Source organism: Chiloscyllium plagiosum, unplaced genomic scaffold (assembly GCF_037043375.1).
Source record: "Chiloscyllium plagiosum isolate Xiang-an unplaced genomic scaffold, Cpla_swu_hap1 HiC_scaffold_26, whole genome shotgun sequence".
NCBI classification, from domain to species: Eukaryota; Metazoa; Chordata; class Chondrichthyes; order Orectolobiformes; family Hemiscylliidae; genus Chiloscyllium; species Chiloscyllium plagiosum.
In genome coordinates this window covers 10,103,618-10,124,597 of record NW_028270164.1, presented here as the reverse complement: position 1 = coordinate 10,124,597, position 20,980 = coordinate 10,103,618, and the positions used below count along the sequence as shown (strand labels likewise).

The 20,980-nt window shown below is 43.5% G+C and overlaps 1 protein-coding gene across 1 annotated transcript in view; it reads left to right on the top strand.

Moving 5' to 3' along the window:
• The window catches only part of nfasca (neurofascin homolog (chicken) a), a 306,670-nt gene that overhangs the window by 104,937 nt on the left and 180,753 nt on the right, over positions 1–20,980 (top strand). Inside the window, exon 2 of the mRNA XM_087973468.1 lies at positions 2,835–2,964. The gene's annotated coding sequence lies outside the window, so the exon portion shown is untranslated. The remainder of the gene's footprint in view (positions 1–2,834; positions 2,965–20,980) is intronic.

The window sequence follows — 20,980 nt, the reverse complement described above, 5'->3', positions numbered from 1 at the left end:
TTTCCCTATAGCCCACCCCTGGCAACATCCTTGTAAATCTTTTCTGAACCCTTTCAAGTTTCACAAAATGCTTTCTATAGCAGGGAAATCAGAATTGCATGCAGTATTCTAACAGTGACCTAACCAATGTCCTGTACAGCCGCAACATGACCTCTCAACTCCTGTACTCAATACTCTGACCAATAAAGGCAAACATACCAAACATCTTCTTCACTATCCTATCCATCTACAGCTCCACTTTTCAAGGAACTATGAACCTGCACTCCCAGGTCTCTTTATTCAGCAGCACTCCCAAGGACCTTGCTATTAAGTGTATAAGTCCTGCTCTGATTTGCCTTTCCAAAATGCAGCACCTCACCTTTATCTAAATTAAACTCCATCTGCTACTCCTCAGCTCACTGGCCCATCTGATCAAGATCCCATTGTACTCGCGACTTGAGTGGGAGTTCACAATCAGTAGGGATCATTTGGGCCGTTTGGTCTGTTTTTCTACTGTAAATTCTCTGTAACTCTATCTTTATATTTTTATCTGTTTCATCTTTGCTGAGATTCCCTTTACTGTTGAAAAGGTCCAGAGCTTTTCCACGCTGTAGGGATTCTATGGTCGGAGCTGTCTGAACTGATTAGTGTTGGTTTGGGGCAGTGTATATTTAGTTTACATGAAGGAGGGTTAGTCACCCCTGGCACTGTCTGGTTTAGATCTTAAGACATAGGAATGGAAGCAGGCCATTCGGCCCATCAAGGTAAAAACAATGACTGCAGATGCTCCCACCCTCCCATCCTGGCACTTTCCCCTGCCACCGCAGGAACTGTAAAACCTGCGCCCACACCTCCTCCATCACCTCTATACAAGGCCCTAAAGGAGCCTTCCACATCCACCAAAGTTTTACCTGCACATTCACTAATATCATTTATTGTATCCGTTGCTCCCAATGCGGTCTCCTCTACATTGGGGAGACTGGGCGCCTCCTAGCAGATCGCTTTAGGGAACATCTCCGAGACACCCGCACCAATCAACCACACCGCCCCGTGGCCCAACATTTCAACTCCCCCTCCCACTCTGCCGAGGACATGGAGGTCCTGGGCCTCCTTCACCGCTGCTCCCTCACCACCAGACGCCTGGAGGAAGAACGCCTCATCTTCCGCCTTGAAACACTTCAACCCCAGGGCATCAATGTGGACTTCAACAGCTTCCTCATTTACCTTTCCCCCACCTCACCCTAGTTCTAAACTTCCAGCTCAGCACTGTCCCCATGACTTGTCCGGACTTGTCCGACCTGCCTAGCTCCTTTTCCACCTACCCACTCCATCCTCTCCTCCCTGACCTATCGCCTTCATCCCCTCCCCCACTCACCCATTGTACTCTATGCTACTTTCTCCCCACCCCCACCCTCCTCTCGCTTATCTCTCCATGCTCCAGGCTCACTGCCTTTATTCCTGATGAAGGGCTTTTGCCCGAAACGTCGATTTCGAAGCTCCTTGGATGCTGCCTGAACTGCTGTGCTCTTCCAGCACCACTAATCCAGAATCCATTCGGCCCATCAGGTTTGCTCCACTGTTTGTCAAGATTGTGACTCCACTTTCCTGCCTTTTTTCCATCACATACGATTCCCTTACTGATTAAAATCAGGAGAAAGTGAGGACTGCTAGTGCTGAAGATCACAGTCAAAGAGTGTGGCACTGGAATAACACAGCAGGTCAGGCAACACCCAAGGAGCAACAGAATTGATGATTCTGGCATAAGCCCTTCATCAGGAATTCCTTTCGGTGAAGAAATGTCTCCTCATTTCTGTCCAAAATGATCCATCCCGAATCCTTAGACTGTGACACCTGGTTCTGGACGCACCCACCAACGGGAACACCCCCTCCCCATCTACCCTGTATGGTCCTGTTAAAATTGTATAAAGTGTCTATGAGATTCCCCCGTCTGAACTCCAGTGAAAACCATCCTAACCTCGTCAATCTCTCCTCATACATCAATCCCGCCATCCCCGGGATCAGCCTGGGAAACCTTCGCTGCACTCCCTCCAGAGCAACGGAGACCAAAACTGCACACAGTATTCTCGGCGTGGTCTCACCAAGGCCCTGTGTAAGTGCAGCAACACGTCCCTGCACCTGTACTGGAAACCTCTTGCAAGAGGTATCAAGGGATATAGGAGAAAGTGAGGGCTGCAGATGCTGGAGATCAGAGTCAGAAAGTGTGGCGCTGGAAAAGCACAGCAGGTCAGGCAGCATCCGAGGAACAGGAGAGTCAACCTTTCCAGTGTGATGAAGTATTTATGCTTGAAACGTCGACTGTCCTGTCCCTGGGATGCTGCCTGACTGGATGTGCTTTTCCAGCGTCACACATTTTGACTCTGTATCAAGGGATACGCAGGTTGGGTGGAGTAGCCATGGACAATGCAGGGTTACAGGGATGGGACTGGGGTTGCGTCTGTGTGGGGTGCTGTTTGGAGGGTCAGTGCAGACTTGATGGGCCGAATGGTCTATTTATCCACTCTCGGGATTCTCTCACTTTCCCAGTATCCCACCCCCACTATCTAACACCTGGAATAGGGGTCACAGTGTCAGAGTTATCTGCAGCCAGCCGTGTAACCTGCTGGGAGGCTGAGTAAGGTCTAGCTTTTGGTCGGTGTTCCAGGGCCTGTGGGCAGAGCTGATATAAGCCTGATGTCGGAAGGCACCGGCTCCTTTTGTGCAGAGGATTGCGTCTGATGAATTATTCAGGAGACAGCTGAGAGAGAGAGAGAGAGACAGCTAAGGGAGGGACTGAGTGTGTAAACCAGAGAACAGCTGTCATTAAATAAAACATCATATTGTCTCTCCCTCACCAGTTATAGCTGGGACGGTAATCTGGAGCTGAGATAAACTTGGTTTGAAAGGAAGTCTTCAGCTTTTCTCAGAAGGAAAATTTCCCGGGAGATTGTATGACGGACCCCACTGAGACAAGACTTTAATTCCCAGGTACTGTCCTCCTCTGCCGTTTGCTGTTGTTTGGTGCTGAGGGTGTTGTATTAATTTTTAATGAAAAACGCGTAAAGAAAGATGTTTCAGTATTGCAGCAGATATTAAGTGTGAGAGATTGAAGTGAGCAGCCTGTTCTGGTTTCCCTCAATGTTGACTGATCCTCGATTATTTTAAGCACTTTGTGTGGAGTGGGCTCGCTCTGACGAAGAATAAATGGAATTAAACCGGGGATAATGTTGACAGGAAGGACCATTACATTAAAACCAAATCTCGGAAATGCAACAAAAGAGAATTTCAAAAAAGCTGTTGCTTGTCTGTGTGGATTTTGGGAGAAATACATTTCATTCCAGTAGGATTGCGTTAAAAGCTAGAATCTTATCAAGCGATTCAGATCGTTTAGTATGTTGAATAATAGATACCTGGGAGTGATTTATAGATTGTTAGTTTGGAATCTCATCCAAGTGTTTGGTTGGTGAATATATAGAATAATAAATAGAATCTAGTTGAAGAATCTAAATAGATTAATGTACAGAATAATAAAATCTAAAAGTAACTTGCAAGCTGGCCGGAGTCTGGATGGCTAGTTCAGTGTGTGTAGGATAATGGATATCTGAGGGTTTGTTTACAGGCTAGAATCTGATAGACGTGTTTACATGTAGAAAGTGAGAATATACTGAATCTATAGAATATCTATTGTATATAATAATAGATAGAGGAGATCCTTGCATGCTGGAACATAAACAAGGGATTTAGCTTTGTATTTAAGATAGTAGATACCTAGATCTGGACGCATTCAAAACTAATTGAGATAAGGTGGTTCATATAGATATTAATGACAGCCTGGAAGTAGATTTCAGATTTGAAACTAATTGGAGCATTTGGAAGATTTACAGACAGAATAATGGGTACCCTGGAGTTACAGGCTATAATTGAGGTGCCAAGTGAAATCATAAATAGCAGGAAAATAGATTATGTGTTTTCTAATCACTGTCTAAGGTCCATTATTCAATTACAGCTGCCTAACCTTTCCTGCATCTGTAGTATTATTTTGATAATCTGTATCTTGGTGTTGGTGGTCTTGTTCCGGCTGGTCCGGTGTTGAAGTTGGAAGCTGATGTGTATTTTACCACCAATGGGGGAGCCGGGTGGTTGGCAACCCTCCATGGTTGGTTTCACCTTCTAGGAATTGAAGATTAATCTCCAGATCATTCCCTTGAACAAAACTCTGGAGAAAGGACATCGGGACAGTATAAAATCAACTTGTTTTTTGGTATTTTTGAGCAAGAACATTGCTGTAAAAGCTTCTTGTCTGGCAATCAGCAGGAGAGATACAAGAATTCCACATTTTAAAGGGAGTAGTGATTTATACTACATGAGAAGTAGATACTGATTGGTTGACAAGTTGACTCTGAAAATATTGCCAGGAAACTATTTTGGCCCAATCTATTTTACAATTTGTTAATTAGATTTTTTTTCTGGGAATACATTTATTTATGTTATACAAATACTGAAGACCACCCCACCAATCTCCATGTACAGCGCATCATCCGCCGTCACTTCCGCCACCTCCAAACAGACCCCAGCACCAAGGATATATTTCCCTCCCCTCCCCTATCAGCTTTCCGTAGAGACCACTCCCTCCGCGACTCCCTTGTCAGATCCACACCCCCCACCGACCCAACCTCCACTCCCGGCACCTTCCCTTGCAACCGCAGGAGGTGCAACACTTGCGCCCACACCTCCCCCCTCACTTCTCTCCAAGGCCCCAAAGGAAACTTCCATATCCGCCACAGATTCACCTGCACCTCCACCCACATCATCTATTGCATCCGCTGCAGCCGGTGTGGCCTCCTCTATATTGGGGAGACAGGCCGCCTACTTGCGGAGCGATTCAGAGAGCACCTCTGGGCCACCCGGACGAACCAACCCAACCACCCTGTAGCACAGCATTTCAACTCCCCCTCCCACTCCACCGAGGATATGCAGGTCATTGGACTCATCCACCGCCAAACCACAACAACGCGACGGTCGGAGGAGGAGCGTCTTATCTTCCGACTGGGAACCCTCCAACCACAGGGGATGAACTTGGACTTCACCAGTTTCTTCATCCCCCCTCCCCCCCACCTTGTCTCAGCCGAATCCCTCCAGCCCGGCACCGCCTTCCTGACCTGCAGTCTTCTTCTTGACCTCTCCGCCTCCATCCTACTCCGACCTATCACCCTCACCTTGACCTCTTTCCACCTATCACATTTCCAACGCCCCTCCTCCAAGTCCCTCCTCCCTACCTTTTATCTTCTCCTGCTGAACACTCTCTGCTCATTCCTGAAGAAGGGCCTGTGCCCGAAACGTCGAATCTCCTGTTCCCTGGATGCTGCCTGACCTGCTGTGCTGTTCCAGCAATAAAGTTTCAACTTTGATCTCCAGCATCTGCAGACCTCACTTTCTCCTGGTAAAGCTGTTTGACTAACTGTACAGCATCAGGGAGGTGATGGTCTAGTGATGCTCTCCCTAGGCTGTTAATCCAGGGACCTAGCCTAATGTTCTAAAGACCTGGGTTCAAATCCCACCATGGCAAGTAGGGAATTTGAATTCAATTTTTTGAAAAGAAACATCTGGTATTAAGAATCTAATGATGACAATGAAACTGTTGCCAATTGTTGGAGAAACCCATATGACTGAACACTGATCTTGAGGGAAGGAAATCTGTCATCCTCACCAGGTCTGGCATATATGTGATTCAAGAGCCAAAGGTTGACTTTTAACTGGTCTCTGGGTTATTAAGGATGGGCATAAATGCTGGCCTAGCCAGTGACATCCACATCCTATGAATGAATCAAAAGATCATACAGTCAGCTAATAAAGAGCCTGGTGCTGGAAAAGCACAGCAGGTCAGGCAGCATCTGAGGAGCAGGAAAATCGGCTTCATGATTCCTAATGAAGGGCTTTTGTCCAAAATGTTGATTTTCCTGCTCCTCGGATGCTACCTGACCAGCTGTGCTTTTCCAGCGCCACACTCTCGACTCTGATCTCCAGCATCCGCAGTCCTCACTTTTGCCTAATAAAGAGTCTGTCTGTTTTTAAACTGGCCACAAGAGGCAGAATGCCAAAGAAGATGGGCATGTCAGGTGACCAATGATGGGGCAGTTAGAAACAGGAGGTCCTAAAAATGCCGCCAACCAGAGCTGGCAACTCTAACTGAAGAATGAACCATTGTGGCATCCTGGATCTTCCTGAGGAATGTTTTGCGGGTGATTTTTGTCTAGAATGTAGTTTTTGTTCATGCGTGAGATGTGGGCACAATTGTCAAGGCCGGAATGTGTTTCCCGTCTCTAATTGTCCTCAGTAAGGAGGTGGTGGTGAGCTGTGATCTGCACCCATTGCAGTGCACATGGGCTAGCTACATCCACAGTGCACTGAAAAAGGCAGTACCAGACTTGGAGTCAGCATCAGTGAAGAGACAGTGATATAATTTCAAGTTGAGATGGTGTTTGTCTTGGTGTGGATTTTTCAGGTGGTGATATTCCCAAGTATCTCTGCTGTTTTTCTTCTGTTTTGGAGTTGGGAAGATTCTCTCAAAGGAACATGAGGGGTGCATCTTGACGATGTTGCATTCTGCTGCTGTATTGTGTCACTTGTGAAGGGGCTGGCTGAATGTTTGAGATTGTGTTGATTAAGCATGGTAAAACTGAAAATCTGATGGATGCTCCACATTTGTTCAAAATGGAAACTTAAGATAAAGCAAGCAGGGGATGTAGCATACCTGTTGGGTTCAGTGCTGATTATCAGTAAAATGTGTTTCATCACTTATCGTAAAATAATTTGGGGGCAATGACAATGAGTCCTAAATATGCTCTGAACCCCTAAACATTAGGCAACCATTCACCATTGCTGTGGTTTCCTTTTAATCTTGCAAACTTGTCACCTAACATAAATATTAGTATTATGTAGGGGCAGTGAGTTGACAATTACAAAGAATTACAAATTCCATCGTCGTCCATGGTGGGATTTGAACACCAGAATATTACTTGGGTCTCTGGATTAATATTCTAGCAATAATACCGCTGGTCTATTGCCTACCCTTACTCTCATTGCCTACATTCACCACTTCATGTCTATGTCAGCTTGCTTCAAGACTGACTCCCATCACCACCTCTCCCCATCCCTGGAAACCCTGCAATTTATTCTCTTAAAACAATAATCCAATTATCTTTTGAAGGCCTCAATCCACCAATTTTTCTCCATTAGTTCAATTCCCGATCATTACCATGTTCCACATAAATGCCATTGTTTCTTTTACCTTAACTTTATGTCCTCCAGATCTCAAACACCACACACATTTTAATAGGTGAAATTATCATCTATCTGAAAACACAGTAGTGAAGTCTTTGGCAATGCTTTCTTACACCAAAGGACTAATCTAAATGCAAAGTTGATGTACTGTTCTTGACAAATCCAAATCAACAAAGCAATTGCAATTAGATCTTTCACCAGCCAGACATAAGCTCTTTTCTAATAAAATCTTCTTGTCTTAACTGTTAAGAGGCACCAAAATGTTGCTTGAGTTCTCCTTATTTGGTTCTATTCATTAGAGACTCCCCCATGTACCCGCAACATCATTTGTTTTTGTTGCTCTGTCAATTGTAGACCAGCTGTGGAATGAGGGCAATCAGATTATCGATAAAATGAGCTTCCAGATAACATTTCCCAAATGAGCAAAATTGCCTCAGAACAGATTCAAGATTGTACCCACCTCCTCTGCTCTCCTGACTGAGGATACTATTGGATGGTGTTGATTGCACAATTAAATATCCAATTGATTTCTCCTCTACAATATAGTTTTCACATGTGATTTTGTGAAATAGAACTGAGTCCATTTATGTTCATGCGTCTTCCAGACAAATAAACTCAAAGATTATAACCAAAATAGTAGCCCTGTGAATGTGAGTCCCTTTATTACCTAAGAGAATCAGTGATCTCAAATTATTGCTGAAATGAATTCTGCAGCACATTTGATTTGCATTGTTACATATTTCATGATGAATCTGCCTTCTTAACTCTGGATTTATTTGGAGTCATGTCCCTAAATACATGAAACTATGCATTGTATTAAATTGCGCTTTTGTTTCGATTGTGAGTTGAGCATTGAAATATCACACATCACACAGCCGTGTAATAGTGTCAGAGATCCTGAAGCTCATCCTCCCAGTAAACAATATGTACTGGTAACCGTCAGCATTTGGAACTTTTTTGCAATTTGGTGGTGGATTTCAAACAGAGGATTGTACCATTCGGTAGTGTCAGAATTTGAAATCTTTCCTTTCATTAAACTCACTAAGGCAAGGAATAAATCAGTCAATGTGCATTTAAAAATCATTCTTGGGACTTGGGCATCAGAGGTTAGGCTGGTACTTATCATCTATTTCCTTCATACTCTGTTTGTTTGATACAACAGAGTCACTTTCTAAGTCACACCAGTGAGCAGTGATTCTATTGGCATTGGGACAGGAGTCACATATAGATCGAATGGGTTAAATCATTTAGTTCTGTTTCAGTAAAAGACTTCAATAAGTGGGATAAAAATAGAGAGTACTGGAGAAACGTAAAAAGTGTGGTAGCATGGGGGAGGTGATGGGCTAGTGGTGTTATTGTTGGACTGTTAATACAGAGACCCACCTAAAGTTCTGGGGACCCCGGTTTGAATTCTACCAAAGCAGATGTTGGAATGTGAAACTGATAAAAAGCTGGAATTAAGCATCTGATGATGACTATGCATCAATCACTTAAACCAATCAATTGTTCCGGTTCTAGTGAACCAGGAAAATCCATCTGGTTCACTGATGTCAGAGAGATGTGCAGCATGGAAACAGACCCTTCAGTCCATGCTGACCAGATATCTGAAATTAATCCAGTCCCATTTGCCAGCACTTGGCCTATATCTCTCGAAACCCTTCCTATTCACATACCCACCCAGATGCCTTTTAAATGCTGTAATTGTACCAGCCTCCACCACTTCCTCTGGTAGCTCATTCCACACATGCACCACCCTCCGTGTGCAAAAGTTGCTTCTTTGGTCCTTTAAGGTTGGACATTACCATCCTTACCTGGCCTTGCCTGCATGTGACTCCAGAGCCACAGCAACGTGGTTGAGTCTGACAGCCCTTTGGACAATTGGAGATGGGCGATAAATGCTGGCCAGGCCTGTGATGCCCTCATCCGTGAATGAATAAAAATAATTGTTGAGAGAAAAACAGAGTTGGCATTTTGAGTCCAATGACTCTTCTTTGAAAGGTGATATTAGATCAGGTGCTCAAAACATTCAGACAGAGTTAAGTTTTAAAGAACATTGTAAAGGAAGAGGAAAACATTGGGAACTTTTAAAGATGGGTTTACAGATTCATTAGTGGAAGTATAGCTCCCAACATAGGAGAGTTGTAGAGTCATAGAGATATACAGCAGAGAAACAGACCCTTCGGTCCAACTTGTCCATGCCAACCAGATATCCCAACCCAGTCTAGTCCCACCTGCCAGCACCTGGCCCATATCCTTCCAAACCCTTTCTATTTATATACCCATTCAGATGCCTTTTAAATGTTGCAATTGTACCAGCCTCCACCACTTCCTCTGGCAGTTCGTTCCATACACGCACCACCCTCTGTGTGAAAAGGTTGCCCCTTAGGTCTTTTTACATCTTTCCCCTCTCACCCTAAACCTATGCTCTCTAGTTCTGGACTCCCCCACCCCAAGGAAAAGACTTTGTCCATTTATCCTATCCATGCTCCTCATGATCTTATAAACTTCTATAAGATCACCCCTCAGCCTCCGACGCTGCAGGGAAAACAGCCTCACCCTGTTCAACCTCTCCCTATAGCTCAAATCCTCCAATTCTGGAAATATCAATGTAAATCTTTTCTGAACCCTTTCAAGTTTCACAACATCTTTCTGATAGGAAGGATACCAGAATTGCATGCAATATTCCAACAGTGGCCTTACCAATGTCCTGTACAGCCGCAACATGACTTCCCAACTTCTGTAGTCAATACTCTGACAAATAATTTTTCTGATTAATGACTCTTCCTCAGAACCGCTAAGTCTGCAGCATTTTTCTGTTTTTTATTTCAGATTTCCGGCATTCAGTTTTATTTGCTTTAACTGGAGTCGTAAGATTGTTTAGCCTATTCTATAGTCACTTTTACAAATGTCAAAATTTTATTTCACTTCCAGATTTTTAAACTGAATTCAAATGCACAGGCTGCTGCAATGTGATGTGAATGCATGAGTGTAGACCTCTGGAAATTTTAGTATGGGAGCAGAATCACAACCTCCAAATTCCACCTTAATGCCTTTTAAATTAGCTGCAACTAATTAAAAAAAAAAAAATGATTGGGTATTGATCGGGCCAGGAACCAGGTCTGAACAGCTTATTGATTGACGTGAAACCCAAATTTGTGCATAATGATTGCATTTCAATTTCACCTTTGGTATTGATCAAATTAAATACAATTCAATGCCATCAGGATTTAAATAGGAGCCCAGTTATCAATAAAATAATGATCCTCTGGGTCTTTGATAGTGCAGCTTCTTTTCTCAATCTGGCGCACACTTTTCAGAGTAAATGCCTCTCAAAAACCACAAACTTCTCAAGAGGGACAGAAACAGAAACTGCCAATGTAGGACATCACCACTGGCTAGCTCTGCGCTCCTGCTCCCCAATCGCTCCCACTTGTTTTATGAGATTGTTGGAAGACTGTCGAAGATGCATAAAAACGTCTCACGAATATAAATAAGCAGTTGGGCTGTCAGTAATCCCAGAAGTAACACTTGTCAGTACCTGCGAATTAACTGCCAGGCGCACATGGTCAATGGAGTATTTTTGAACGTCTGTTCTGAGGTGCAGTCCCAGAGGTGGTTTCATGATTTTTTATGATCCCACTTAATGGCAAAAGGAAGAAGCTTCAAAAGCAAATAGTTCAAAGGAAAAATGTGTCCTTATAACATACAAGAATGGCAGGCAGAAACTGAACTACACCAGCCTTTCAAATACAGTGACTACAAGAGCATGTCAGAAGCTGTGGGCGGCACGGTGGCACAGTGGCACAGTGGTTAGCACTGCTGCCTCACAGCGCCTGAGACCCGGGTTCAATTCCCGCCTCAGGCGACTGACTGTGTGGAGTTTGCACATTCTCCCCGTGTCTGGGTGGGTTTCCTCCGGGTGCTCTGGTTTCCTCCCACAGTCCAAAGATGTGCAGGTCAGGTGAATTGGCCATGCTAAATTGCTCAAAAGGTTAAACAAGAGATTTGATACATCTGTTCAATGTCATCAACCACTTTGATAGAGGAAATAAGGGGCGATGTCTCCATGGCAGAAGAGTTGGAAACAAAAAAAACCCCACAGTTTTAATGTGATCAACAACAGGAACAGATGTAACATAAAGAAACCATCGGGGGCTCGATGGGCTGAAAAGCTTTTCTGTTCTATAGGATTCTAATGGTAATGGTATAGTAGCATTAACATTGAACCAATTATCAAGAGGTGAAACTAATGTTTTGGGACATGGTTCAAAACATTGTGACTTTTATGTGGAAAATATGTTTACGGTGTAATATATTAACATGAATAGAGTATCGACTGGCTGGCAGAAAACAGAGGGGAGACAGGTGTAGTGGTAATACCAGTGGACTAGCAACCCAGAACCCAAGCCTAATGGTCGGAGGACATGTGCTAGAATCCCATTATGGCAGAGGGAAATAATCTAGATTAGATTACTTACAGCGTGGAAACAGGCCCTTCGGCCCAACAAGTCCACACCGCCCCACCAAAGTGCAACCCACCCATACCCCTACATTTACCCCTTACCTAACACTACGGGCAATTTAGCACGGCCAATTCACCTGACCTGCACATCTTTGGACTGTGGGAGGAAACCGGAGCACCCGGAGGAAACAAATGTAGACACAGGGAGAACGTGCAAACTCCACACAGTCAGTCGCCTGAGGCGGGAATTGAACCCGCGTCTCTGGTGCTGTGAGGCAGCAGTGCTAACCACTTACGGTTAGGTAAGGGGTAAATATAGGGGTATGGGTGGGTTGCGCTTCGGCGGGTCGGTGTGGACTTGTTGGGCCGAAGGGCCTGTTTCCACACTGTAATGTAATCTAATGTATTTATTTATGTATTCATTACCCATCCCTAGTTGCTTGCAGTGCTGTAGGTAGACCCTCAATGCTGTTAGGGAGGGAATTCCAGGATTTTGACTCAGTTACATTGAAGAAATGGCGATATATTTCTCAGGTCAAAAATCACATGACACCAGGTTATACTGCAATGGCTTTATTTGAAAACACCAGCTTTCAGAGCGCTGCTCCTTCAGAAGGTGCCAGTGGGAGAGGAAAACCTTAAGGGTATGGAATGAGCTGTCAGAGGAAGTGGTGGAGGCTGGTACAATCGCAACATTTAAGAGGCATTTGGATGGGTATATGAACAGGAAGGGTTTGGAGGGATATGGGCTGGGTGCTGGCAGGTGGGACTAGATTAGGTTGGGATATCTGGTCGGCATGGATGGGTTGGACCGAAGGGTCTGTTGAATTATTTACATCCCTATGACTCTATGACACAAAATTTATAAGGAAAAGATCAAAGGGTCATACAACTTGTGAATAAATTGAACAAACTTAAAATGGCTCTTATGAGTTGTCTGAAGATTTAAGAGCCATCTTAGATGTGTTCAAAGTATTTGCATGTGTTGTATGACCCTTTGATCTTTTCCTTATAAATTCTGTGTCTAAGGTCTTGCTCCCTCACTAGCACCTGATGTAGGAGCGAGGCTCAGAGAGCTTGTGTTTTCAACTAAACCCATTGCACTATGACCTGGTGTCCTGTGATCTTTGACCTTGTCCAACCCAGTCCAACACTGGCACCCCCACCTCACAGATATACTTCCAAGTCAAGTTGGTGAGTGGCTTAGAAGGAATTCCCTCTGGAAGGCAATGCTTAGAATCAGCACCCACCGAAAAAGCAGGCAACATGTTCCAGAGACTCCCTGCTGCCTGAGGGAGGAAGAGCTATCTATCACAGGAAGGGTTTACCATTTGCCAGCTTATGTGCTCACCACAACTGCTTTACATGGGCAAGTTGGATGAAGCATTAGGCTGATATTAGTTATGTATTGCAAGAGAGTATGGGATCAATGTTAACTTGCACGGTTGCAGGCAGATACCAGCTGGGGGGTACTACACATACAATAGAGTGAGGAGACCCACATGACCATTTCCTGTCTCAAACCTGGACAACTCCAGTTTCAAGTTGGTGAGGTCTTTCTTATATCATAGAATGATGTAACGTAGGAAGAAGCCCTTCGCTCCATCATGGTGGTACTGGCTCTTCAATACAGCTCCCTACTCAATCTCTTTCCCCGCGGCCTTTCAATGATTTATCCAGTTCTCTGCTGAACGTGGTGTTGAATCTCCTTTCACCAACCTGTCTAGCAGCACGATACAGATTGCAAAAAGAAATCTAACTGCCTTAATAAATATCACTCTTACATTATTCTTCATGGGTGTGAGCATCACCAGGAAGGTCAGTTTTTGTTGCTTATCCTAAATTGCCCTTGAACTGAATGGCTTGCTTGACCATTTCACGGGACAGTTAAAACTCAACCATATCACTGTGGGTCTAGTGTCATATGTAGGCCAAATCAGGTTGTGTTTCTGAAAGAAAACCAACTGGGTTCCTTAGAGCAATCAACAATAACTTTATTATCATTGTTCTTCAGCACTAGCTTTCTCGAGTCCAGATTTATCAATTGAGGTTAAATTCCAACAGCAGACTTGGTGGGATTTGAACCATGTCCCAAAACATTAGTTTCACCTCTTGATAATTGGTTCAATGTTAATGCTACTATACCATTACCATTAGAATCCTATAGAACAGAAAAGCTTTTCAGCCCATCGAGCCCCCGATGGTTTCTTTATGTTACATCTGTTCCTGTTGTTGATCACATTAAAACTGTGGGTTTTTTTTTGTTTCCAACTCTTCTGCCATGGAGACATCTCCCCTTATTTCCTCTATCAAAGTGGTTGATGACATTGAACAGATGTATCAAATCTCTTGTTTAACCTTTTGGATATTAAGACAAACATCCCAGATCTCTGCTCATAACAGAAGCCCTTAATCTTGTACCATCCTTGTAAACCTCTTCTTTAACTTCTCTAAGGCCTCAGGATCCTTCCCAAAGTGTGGAACCCAAATCAGAATACAGTGTGTCAAATGATACCTCATATTGTATCCTACCACAATCCAATTTGGTATTTTACACTTGACGCTTGAGTGGGTGAGGAGCCATGGATTCCCCATTTGACCAAACATATCAAGAGCAGAGCCAAAGGACACTGAACTAATGTAAATGGTTAATGTTAAGTTGAAGAGAGTGCAGAACAGATTTACAAGGATGCTACCAGGACTGGAGGTTTTGAGTTAGAAGGACAGGCTGGAACCTTTTTCACTGGAGCGTAGGAGGCTGAGGGCTGACATTTAGAGGTTTATAAAATCATGTGGGGCACAGAAAAGGTGAATAGCAAAGGTCTTTTCCCTAAGATTGGTGAGTTCAAAACTAGACTGTATAATTTTAAGGTGAGAGGAAAAAGATTTAAAAGGGACCCGAGGGGCAACTTTTTCACACAGAGTTGTTTCATATGCCAGAGGAAATGACACATGAAATACAGTTACAACATTTAAAAGACGTTTGGACAGGTGGTTGAATAGGAATGGTTCAGAGGGATATGGACCAAATACAGGCATGTGGGACTAGTTTAGTTTAGGAAACTTGGTCAGCATGGACACATTGGACTGAAAATGTATTTCTGTGCTGTGTGACTGTATTTCCTTTCAGTTTTCCTGTAAACCAGGAGGAATTCTGTCTGGGACAAGCAGCGGTGCAAAATAGTGTAAGAACCAAATAGGGGTGGAATTTCTGCCTTGTGTCAAGTTAAATAAACAGAAAGACAACTCTGAATCTATTTGAACTGTAGCCTGTGTTTCATCTTGTAGATATTTCCTAATCAACCTGTTCAGGGCTATTATCACATACCTCTGAAGCAGGTGAGATTTGAACTTAGACCTCCTGGCTCAGAGGTAGAGACACTACAACATCTTTCATCTTACATAGGAGCAGCAGTGTAACGGGAATTGGCCGGTTCACTGTTGAGTTAATGAGGGAAAAACCTATTCTAATGTCTGACTGTAAAAAAGGGACCCGGGTGAGTTTGAGAATTTAACAAGGCTCAAACAAAGTGCTTGACGATCTTCAGATCTGAGGAAGGCCTACTGGATGTACACAGTTATTCCTTCAATGCTTCTTCAGCCTGGAGTTACCCCCTTCCCCAGTCATCTCAACCACATGGACTGTTACAAACTACTCAGTAGCACCTTCTTGAGGTATGAACTAAAGACTTTTAATTGTACTCTTCATGATCACTGGAAACAGAATCATAATGTTATAGAATCTCTACAGTGCAGAAAGAGGCCATTTGGCCCATCGAGTTAGCAATGACCATCCGAAGAGCATCCCACCCAGACCCTACAACCACAATTTTCAATTTAACATGGACAATCCATCTAACCGGCACCAATATCTCAAGATACTTCACATCCAATGAATAGTTTTGAAGTATAGTCACTTCTGCCATGTGGGAAATGTGGCACCCAATTTGTACACTGCAAGCTCTGACAAACGGCAATAGGCTAATGACCAGATTATCTGTTTTTTGTGATGTTTACCGACTGATAAAAGCTGGTCAGACCAGAATCACTCCCCTGCTCTACCTTGAAATCTGCCGTGTGATCCTTTATATCTCTCTGAGCAGACAAATTATGTCTGAGTTCATCATCGCATTGGAAAGACAGCACAACTGATGAGTGCAGCACTCTCTCAGTAAAAGTAAAGTAGCCATAATCCCAAAAGACTACTCTCATATTGGACAGAGATGACTGATGGGCAGTATGGTGGCTCAGTGGTTAGCATTGCTGCCTCACGGCGCCAGAGACTTGGGTTCCATTCCAGCCTCAAACCTTTGTCTGTGTGGAGTTTTCACATTCTCCCCGTGTCTGTGTGGGTTTCCTTCGGGTGCTCAAGATTCCTTCCACAGTGCAAGGATGTATAGGTTAGGTGAATTGGCCATGGGAAATGCCAGGGTGACAGGGACAGAGTGGGATGCTCTTCAAAGTGTTGGTGTGGTCTCAATGGGCTGAATGGTCTGCTTCCACACTATAGGAACTGTGTGATGATGAGTTTGACCTGAGGTCACCATACCTCAGGTGAAATTGAGAAGTAGAAACCATAATAATACCCTCAGCCAGTGCTGGAGTTGAACCTGTGTCATTAGTGTCATCCTGCATTGCTAACCAACCCTGACTCCCTCAGTACTGCATTGGCATAGCAAGTCAACTTGTGTGTTCTAAGCTCTGGAAATGGGGCTTTTCACCTCCATGGCTCAGAAGTGAGGGCGCTATCCATTGGGCTATAACCAACACTTGAAGATGGGGAATAAATTACCAACCATGTTCACATTCTGAGCATGACTTTGGTTTTGTAAAATACATTTTGGAAATTTAGACAAATAGTTTATGAATATTCATCTGTTAATTCTGATTAAAATAGATAACTAGCCATACTTCATTTACTCTACTCACACATGAAGATGGATGCCTAGTGGAGGTGCTGCAGGGCTGTTGGCATCTGTGAGAATCCTGTTTTAACATTAATCAACACCATTACGGTAAAAGAGGCAGAAAACAGAAGCAAAAATAACCAGGAGGAGCCAGTGATGTGAAAAAAAATCAGAATCTCGGGATCGAGGTGTTTTGTGCAAATTATTGCTGCTTTTCTCTCATGTTTTCTGCTGTCATTAGAGCTCCTCGTCTAGGTAACTGTAAACTTTACTGATTAATTTTCAGTCAATTAGAATGGGCTTCAGTTTTCATCTCATTAATGATAATTATGATAATTTTCATTCCACCAATAAATCTTTGGAATTTCCTTTTTTTCTCATATGCACTCTCAATCACTGTCCCTCACTCTCTTAATGTCTCTTGTATTCATTCTCTCCTGCTCACTCCCATTCATTTTCTTTGCATTAGTGATTTCACTCATTTTGTAAATATTCTATCTTTTAACATCTGCAATTTCTAAAGTCCCCAGTAGTTCTTGACTGGTTATGAATATCTGTTTGAACACCAACAATTCGCAAACAATCAAGTGAATGTGTATTTCCAAAAGTTGAATTTTCTGTGTGATTTTTTTAAAAGAATTTTAATCCTGCATTGCTACAAGTACTAACTCAAGTGTTGGGTTAAAATCCAAAGGTGTGCAGGTTGGGTGGATTGGCCATGCTAAATTGCCCGCAGTGTCCAGAGATGTGCCGGTTAGGTGGATTACCCAGGATAAATGCGAGATTATAGGGATTGGGTTGGGGGTCGGGGGATGGGGGGGGGGGGGGGGGGGTGATGTTGGATCTAGGTGGACTGCTTTTCAGAGGGTCAGTGCAGATTTGATGGGTTGAATGGCCTTTTACCCCATTGTAGGGATTCTGTGATTAAGTTGAGGTTCTGTTTGGGCTGAATATGATTTTGATTTAAGCTTTCTTGTCACATGGAGGCTGAGGGGTGACCTTATAGAGGTTTACAAAATTATGAGGGCCATGGATAAGATAAATGAACAAAGTCTTTTCCCTGGGGTGGGGGAGTCCAGAACTAGAGGGCATAGGTTTAGGGTGAGAGGGGAAAGATATAAAAGAGACCTAAGGGGCAACTTTTTCACACAGAGGGTGGTACGTGTATGGAAAGAGCTGCCAGAGGATGTGGTGGAGGCTGGTACAATTGCAACATTTAAGAGGCATTTGGATGGGTATATGAATAGGAAGGGTTTGGAGATATATGGGCCGGGTGCTGGCAGGTGGGACTAGATTGGGTTGGGATATCTGGTCGGAACGGACAGGTTGAACCGAAGGGTCTGTTTCTGTGCTGTATATCTTTATGACTCTATGTACTCAAGTACAGGAGTACAGTGAAAAGTGCAATGTCATCACATACAGCAGTATCTTGGGTACAAAGTATCTAGGTATAAATGCTTAGATATGAGTCGTAACGTAGAGAAACAAAGTTAAAAGTAAAGCATTGCCATTGTTCTTAGTAGAAGTAGAAAAACAAAGTTAACATTATAGTCCTTCCTGATAGCTATAAACTTACATTACATTCCTGCAGTACTGTGACAGCATCAGGACATTCACAGCGACACATCTTTGAAGCTCATGGTATTCACAATCAAAATGTAATTATCAATTTGCACACACCTCACTCTCACAGGCAGCTCTATGTTTTATAACCAGGTAATCTGGGTTAATGAAACAAAAACAGATATTGCTGGAGCAACTCAACATATTTGACAGCATTTGTGGAGAGAAAGCAGAGTCAACATTTTTGTTTCAGATTTCCAGCGTTCTTTGTTAATGATGTTGGTTGAAGGATAAACATTGACCAGGATATAACGGGGAGCTTCCCCGCCTCGCTTTGAAGTAGTGCAGTGGGATCTTCTACGTCGACCTGAGATGGCAAATGGGGCCTCAGTTAAATGTCTCATGAAGTGAAAGGGGACCCTCAATACTGCCTTAGTGTCAGCCTGGGACAGTCCTGTCCTGAAGAGAGACTCCAACACACAGCTGACTCAGGGGATAGTGTGACCGTACTGATCCACAAATGACAGAGTTGTAAACTGAGAGGAAATTACAAGTGTGTTTGTAGTTTCGTGTGGAAGTATGGGTTTGGCTGGAGGTGCACATTTCCTGATACGTATGCAGTGGCTCTGCGACTGATCAAAGTCTGAGTCACTGTGCATATGTGGCTAATTTACTTTGGTAAAGTAGCAACTACATAGCAATAGTCTACTGGTTGCAATCTAACCGAGAGGCTTAGATGTTATAGGGATCAAATCATGAGAAAGTGAGGATTGCAGATGCTGGAGATCAGAGTCGAGAGTGTGGTGCCGGAAAAGCACAGCAGGTCAGGCAGCATCCGAGGAGCAGGAGAATTGACGTTTCAGTCATAAGCTCTTCATCAGGAATGCTAATGATGGACTTATGCCCAAAACGTCGACTCTCCTGCTCCTAGGATGCTGCCTGAACTGTTGTGCTTTTCCAACACCACACTCACGACAGTGATCAAATTATGAATGACCAATTATTGACTACACTTGACTGAGAGCTGCAAATAGTTTTAATTTTTAAAATATGAGTATTTAAAAATGAATGCAGGTCTAAATCAGGTTTTGACAATGATTTAAATAGTGATAGCAAAATTCAAGATTGTTTCTGTCATTAGACCCTTTAAATGAGATTCAAACCTTGAAATCACTCCCTTGTGCATTGTTACTCCAATACGTATAGTCCATATTTCATTTGTTTAGGTTTATTTTGACTGGATTGATGATGGATGTTGTCAGAATGTGTAATCTAAAGAGAATGCACAGTGATTTCTCCTCACCAGAGCTAATATCTAGGGAAAATCAGTGCCAGTTTATTACTCAATTGAAGTGACTGAAATAATGCTGAAAACAACTAATTGCACCCCTCTCAGCACTCACATGGTTATGAATGGAATCTTTATTTTGGGGTTTTTAATGATCTGAAGTGAACAATAATAATGTGTCGCGGGGAGGCCTGTAGTAAAGGTGTGGGGAAGCAGGTGATTAACAGCTGACACTTGGCACTCAGTAACACCCATCACTCCCAGAGGCATTGTCGATGACACATACCAGACAAAGGAAGCATGAGAGTTAATTATCACATGGAAGTGATGGTGAATGGTGCAGGGGAACATCAATAACGCTGGTAACAGTCGTGGGGAAAGAGGAGGGAGGGAGAATGGGGGTGGTAGAAGAAAAGCTAGTATGCTGATTCTTGGGTCTTAATCATAAATCTGTCAATCAGCTAATTACACTTGGTCTGGCAGGAGAGTGAAGGGAGTGTTCCCAGAAAGGCAGGAATCAGCTTTTTGGCGTTTATACCAGAAATTGCCACTTATCAAACTGTTATAGATCTGCACAGCAATCCCTACACAATGCAGGAAGAGATTCAAGACGATGGAAGATTCTCTTTAAAATGTCTTTTCCTTCAGTTGAAAGGTCATGTGATGATTTCACTGTAATGCAGAGTTCCAGGCTCTTACTCGGCATCAGTGGCAGGAATTGCATAAATGGCTAGAGGTTAAAAAAAAATTGCATTTCGATAATTACTTCCACTTTCACAGGGCTTCTTAATCTGCTTTACAGCCAATCTGGTATTTTTGGAAGTGTAATCATAGTTGGGATGTCCAAAATGCACAAACCAATTGACACTCATAAGGATTATGAACAGGACTAGGCCCTTACAGCCTGCTCTACCATTCAACATGATCATTGCTGACATTATTTCACCTCAACCAACCCATAACCCTTGCTATCTTTAAGATCTAGAAATCTAGTGATCTTTGGTCTAGTCGATCAATTGAGGAAAAGGAGGTCATGCCAGAGGCTGCTGGGCAGAAGGTGATATCGTGTGTGTGTGTGTGTCTGTCTGTCTGTCTGTCTGTCTGTGTGTGTGCGAGAGAGAGAGTGAGAGAGAGTAATACTGGGAGAATGGAATGGAATCCTGACAGAAAGCAGGATGTGAGGATGTCCAGGTAACACTGGAAGTTGGTGGGTTAGTAATGGGTATGGCTGGAAAGTCCATCCTGAGAAATGGAAACAGTGAAGTCGAGTAAGGGAAGGGAAGATGGATCAGTTGAAGATGAGAGAAGGATGGAAATTGGAAGCAAGACTGATGAACTTTTTCCAAAAGAGACGGGCAGAACTAGGGCCCATGAAGGTTCCCATTGCCTCAATCTTGACTTGGAGAAAGTGAAACAAGGCGAAATTGGTCAAAGTGAGAACAAGGACAGCCAGGTGAGAGGGAGATCCTTTGGCCTGGTTTCAAAGAAGTGAAGCTCTCTCTC